Source organism: Protopterus annectens, chromosome 4.part0 (genome assembly GCF_019279795.1).
Source record: "Protopterus annectens isolate FY-2018-M chromosome 4.part0, PAN1.0, whole genome shotgun sequence".
Classification (NCBI taxonomy): Eukaryota; Metazoa; Chordata; order Ceratodontiformes; family Protopteridae; genus Protopterus; species Protopterus annectens.
In genome coordinates this window covers 1,738,758,738-1,738,765,078 of record NC_056733.1, presented here as the reverse complement: position 1 = coordinate 1,738,765,078, position 6,341 = coordinate 1,738,758,738, and the positions used below count along the sequence as shown (strand labels likewise).

General features: G+C 38.9%; 1 protein-coding gene across 2 annotated transcripts in view; it reads left to right on the top strand.

Annotated features, from left to right (window-relative positions):
• Nucleotides 1–6,341, top strand: part of LOC122799999 (sialic acid-binding Ig-like lectin 11) — a 426,334-nt gene that overhangs the window by 1,192 nt on the left and 418,801 nt on the right. The gene's annotated exons all lie outside the window — the stretch shown is intronic.

Below are 6,341 nucleotides of genomic sequence, written 5' to 3'. Positions count from 1 at the left end.
AAAACCATATATATTATCCAGTCTGTATTGTAGTTTGCAAAAAACTTTATCTCATATATATTGCGACTGTTGTTACTAGAAAATTGTTTCGTTTTCAACACATATTTACAATTGCTGCAATGGCCACAAGGCATACAGCATTTCATCCAAAACATATAGCCAAAAATATCCCAAAGTCACAATTCATTAGAATGAGACGCATTTGTTCAGAAGATACCTTTAAGGTTTTTTGTCAGGATTTAATTGACAGGTTTAAGGATAGGGGTTACAGCATGGGTTATGTCATCACTGCCAGCAATCATGCATCACAACTCAAAAGGGATGATCTCCTCAGATACAAGAATAAATCACAGAGAGACCAAAACTTTCTACGATTTACCACCACTTATGGTAAATATACCAACAAACTAATAGATGTTATCAAACGACATTGGAATATTCTTTTAGCAGATACTTCCTTGTCCCAATACTTACCTGAAAAGTGTTTATTTTCATTCAGAAAAGGGAAAGATTTGGGTACCCATTTTAATCATTATAAGCAGCATTCAGAATCCAGAAACTTACACATGATTCAAACTTCTATATCAGGGGACAAACTTGTGGGCTGCATGCCTTGTGGCCATTGCAGCAATTGTAAATATATGTTGAAAACGAAACAATTTTCTAGTAACAACAGTCACAATATGTATGAGATAAAGTTTTTTGCAAACTGCAATACAGACTGGATAATATAGATGGTCTCTTGCAGTTATCATGCATTTTATATTGGTCAAACATCCAGACCTTTCAAATTATGCATTTCTGAACATCTTAGTGATGTTAGATGCAGACGGCCCAGTAATGCATTATATAAACATAGTCTTAAACATGGTACAGCCAGATTTAACTTCACAATTATTGATAAAATAATCGGGGACAGAAGTAACAAATCAGGATGGCACAACAGATTGAATGCAAAAAAAGAAATGGATTGTTAAACTTGGTGCTTTATTTCAGCCTGGACCTAATGAATATTTATGAAAACATATATATGTATATTCATGAGCTCACCAATCATATTTTGTCATCCATTATTTTTAATTATATAAGAACTTCAAAATGGTTATGCAGATTTACACTGATGAAGGCTTGGTAAAAACCAAAGCCGAAACCGGTCTGTTCTTGTTTATTTTGTGGTTCCTTATAGTTTCACAGCTCACAGTTGCTGGCTTCTTTTCTTTTTGGAATCTGTATTTGCCTTAGCCGTGCAATTGCTTCCATGCAGGGGAAGTTATTTTGATGTGCAGACCCTATTCTCATAAAATCTCACCAAGATGACTCTGATATATAGTCCGAATTTTATATAGCATATTTCATGGACAGAGGTAGGTTAAAAATAAAAAAGACAGCTGGGTGCACAAATCCCAGGATAAAAAAGTGCCCAGTACTGAAATGCAAACCAGTACCAGGATTGGAAAAAATTAAAGAGTAGAATCCTCAAAACCTGGAAACATTCCTATAATGGATTTAGGCCATGCTCAGGTGGAGGATGGTCCTCCTGTTGTAGAAGAAAGTAACAGTCCACAAAAACTGACAGGCTACAAAAGCGACACAAACATGATAAAGTGGACTATTAAGGATAAGAAAGAAATTATGCATTATCACTATAATGCAAAAAGCCCGGAATTTCCAGATAGAAGACATTCAAAAAGATTAAGAGACAAATTAGAGGAAAGAAAACTACTTGAACAAGAAAAACTATCAACAGCTTCAAATGCAGTTTTGTGCTCATTGCCAGTACAGATCCATGAAAATCGTTATATGGACAGAGAAATGGTGATTTGTTTGGAAAAAGAAGCAACAGACAAAGTGTAAAAATATAAAGAACAAACCTAGAGATTTTTGAAAGTTATAACAAAGAAACATGGACATGTGAAAGAAAAAAGAGATCTGATATTCAATATCTATGCAAAGGAGAATGACAAACTAATCAATACAAAAAGCAGCTTCAAAGTTATTTGAAGAGAAGTACAGGCAGAGGTACCCAGATATGAAGCATTTCAGAATATTCAAAAAATAAGATCACAAAGGGGGAGTATGGAACAATAGATTAGTTAAGTAGACGCTAAACAAATAGAAGCTGAAACTATAGAATATCTGCAAAGTGAAGGATTTAGTGTAGAAAGTCTAACACAAGTTATGTCACAGCATGCTAGAACAAAGATTCCCCAAAGTAAGGAGAAACAGGAGGAGTGGGAAACATCTGAAGAAGATATACGGACATGGGAAAAAAGGAGATTTATTATGGTGCAATATTTATGCAAAAGAGAAAGCAAAACTAATTGTTACAAAAAAGCAGCACCAAAGATATTTGAAGAGAAATACAGGCAAATATATCCAGATATGGAAAATGTATTTATTTGTTTATTTTATTTATTTGTCATTTGTTAACCATGTAGGTCTGGCTGAGCCAAAGGCCCATTTTCAGTGGACACCTGAGGAGAAAAGCTCCAAAAAAAGACAAGACATTAACATGCATAAATTCAAAAAACAAGAAAATTACATAGTTATATCATACAGTCATAAAGCAGGAAAACTTACATAGTTATATTGTTGCATATATTTACAATAACAGAAGCTGCATGAAAAGTATATACAAAGATGAAATAAAAATGCTGAGTGAACAGCATATGAGAGTTTAATGAAAAAGAAAAAAACAGACTTAAGTTCACGCTAGTAAGTCATAATATTACAAGAAACAGGTCCAGATTGGTAATAAATGCATGACAATATTGCTATTAACAGAGAGTATAGGTAGAAGGCTGAAAGATTTTAAGTAGAGAGGAGTATAGAGGAGGAAGATTAAAATTTCACAATGCGAATAATAAGAAAGCAAAGGGGAAAGAAGAAAAGAGGATTAGTAATGGAGAAGTTAAAGAAATAGAAACTGAAGTTAAGGATTACCTGTGATGTAAATGATTTAATGTAGAAAACCCAGCTCAGGAAATGTCACAGCATGATGGAACAATTAGTCCCCAAATTAAGGAGAAACAGGTAGAAATGGAAGCATCTAATCACTCGCTACATGAAGATATTCTGGACCCTTCAGTAGGAACGACTACAAAAGCTCAGATGGATTGCACAGCAAGGGAAAGAGCAGGAAACAGTGGCAACTCTGGCACAGTCAGTGTTGCAGAGTGATAGGCCAGTGAGATTCCCATATAAAAGAACAATTGATGATTCTAGATGCAACTGAAATTAATATGTCACAGGAAGATGTTCTGGACCTTTCTGTAGAATACATGATGAAACACAGAACAAAGATTGTGCCCTCATTTTAATAGAAAATGATCTAAGGGAAGAGTTGCTTGATTTAATAGAGATGGATAGACATATTGAGACTGATAAAAGGAATAGATGACAGAAAGTAAATAAGACCCTAAATATTAGAAGTTTGATAGAACAGATGAACACAATAATCAAGACTATTAACAGAAATTCATGTGATATAACAGAAGTAAATAGGATATATTACTGTGCAGCTAAATTAATAATAGATAATGGGGGGAAATTCAATAAAGCCTACATGGATTTTGTTTCTGTGTAGGCATAGTGGCACAGTGCTTACATGGATGTAAGCAGATGAGTGATTCAGTAAACAGAGCTGAGGGGCATGTACGGGCACACCAACATGGAAGTGTCTGTGGCATGCAAATTACCTCATAAGCAGGTGAATTGCATGGAAATGAGGTAGAGTGATCCAAAAAGCAGATAGGGAGTGCTGGAGGCCCCATGTTTGTGTCTGAAGTGTACATGGAAAAATTATGTGTATAGGATGTACAACAGTCAACAGAGTCTGTAAAAGTGTAGTTAAAAGGACAGAAATAGCATAGCAGACACAGATATGTGCAAAACTATGCACTGTGTGTCCAAAACATATTGGAAAATATTTTAAAATCATTTATTTTGTTTTAATAATCAGGTTATGTTTCCGCAGCACTCCACAGTGTGCAAACATGCCGTTATGCAAAAAAAAAAAAAAAATTAAAAAGTGCAAAAACAAAAATTATTAGCATGTGACTGTAACAAGACTGAGAAGGAGAAGAGCGTTCAGGCCCAGGGTAACCTTCCAGGAGCTACATGAGCTGGAGATTGTAGAACGCTATAGGGTGAACATGGACATACTACAAGAACTCACCGAGATCTGCTGCCCTCAACTCAGACCCAGCACCATCCCAGTGGAAACAAAGGTATGTGCATCTCTTAGGATACTAGCTACAGGTACTTTCCAAAGACCAACTGGAGATATGATGGGGGTCTCACAGGCATCGGCATCCAGAGTACTCCACCATTTCCTGGCTGATGTAAATACATGCCAGTGAGCACATTTATTTATCCCGTACCCCTGAGGAGAGGCCCAGCAGTATGCATCTCTTCTACCATGTAGCACACTACCCTGAGGTACTGGGTGCCATAGACTGCATTAATGTATGCATCAAAGCACCACCTGGTGAGGAGGGTAGAGTCTACGTCGACCGCAAGGGGGTATCACTCCATCAACTGCCAGGTCATGTGCAATGCCCAGACTATTATTATCAGTGTGTGCGCTCACAGCCCTGGCAGTTAACACGTCTCCCATATCTGGGATGCATCACAGCTGTACCAGATGTTTGCCAAGGGGACATCCCGTACGGCCATCTACTGGTGGATGCTGACTATGCACTGTAACTGTGGGTGATGACACCTATCAGAAATGCACACACACCTACTGAACAATGCCATAATGAGGCACATGCACAAACTAGGAACATCATAAAGCATGTGTTTGGGCTGCTCAAGTCATGGTTCCATTGTCTAGATATATCTGGTTGAGTCCTGCAGTACTCTCCAGCCACATGTGCACAGATGCTCACAGTATGTGCCATGCTACAAAATATGATCCTGTAGAAACAACTGCTGCAGAATATTTACAGGGAAGGGACACACATCCCCCCTCCCCCAGTGCCTAGGTCCGCACACCCACACCCACAGGGAGACTTGAAGGAGCAACCCCCTGAGGCTGTCCCTGTAGGCAGATGGAGGTGTGTCCAGTGTGCCCTGACCTTGACAAAGAGGCAATGCATAGCACATGCACTGACAACCTAGGGTCCTAGGGACTAACACCTTACTCCGACTCACATACATAGTAAAAAGGATGCCAACCACACCACACAACCTGTACCTTACCATGTATTGGCTGTGTACTGTGTGCATCAGACAGTCATCCATGAAATACAGGTCTGTCAACTGCTGCATTCACAAGGTAAGTCAATCTCCTTTACAACAAATATATGGGGTACTAGACTATGGTAGCATATGTATGGACCTGCTGCATGTATGCAAGGGAATAGAGTGGGCTACTGGGCTACTTGCAGAGAACTAACAGCTATGTGGGACAACAGGTACTCTGTCCAGCACTGAGTGCCCCATAATACGGATTAGGCCACATGACTGAAAAACCCACTGCAGTATACAAGGGAAAAACCAAACATCAGTGTTATAGGCATCTGCACAACTGTCAGTGCCAGAGTCCCCTACCCCCAACACATCAATGTTTCCATACAACTTCAGCAAAAGTATGTTTGCAAGGATATATCAGCAGACAACACAATCCCAGGGCTGTCCCAAAGAACTTGGCTACATTTTCTATTTTCCACAATACGCAGGGGTCAAACTGTATGTCTGTCTGCTGTTGATAGTGTGAGGAATTAACCCTCACTCATGAGGCTAAGGACGTTCACATGGGTGATGGTGCTGATGGTTTGAAGCTAGCAGTATCTATAACTTTTACATGTGAGTTACTCGTATGGTAGGAGTCTCACAGACTGTCATAATGCCACAATTTGTTACTGTAAGACAGCTGGACAATGCCAGAGAAAATGGGGGAGCAGAGGGCCAAACCTACAGACAGACATTACATATGGTCTGAGTAACCTAGAAGATGGCTAGTATAACAACGGGTTGCAACAGGTCAGATTAGCTGCAGGATGTAAAGGCCATCACTTAAATGTCTCAGTAGTTACAACACTGCAGTGCCTGCATTTTACAGTATAGTACTGGAAAACCACAACTACATGAGGAACAGACCACACATATGGGGCAATAGGCCAGACATACTGCAAAAACATGTACATGGAGAGGTATGCAAAATGCCTCCCTGTATGTGGCTTTACAGCATGTACCCCAGTCACATCAAACCTCTCAATCTCCTGCAGCAACATATCTGAGCAAAACCAGGAATATCAGTGGGGCAAAGGTCCCAAAATAGAGGCAAGTGTTAAATATTGCACTTACAAATGTAAAGAATTGGTAGAATAACAGGT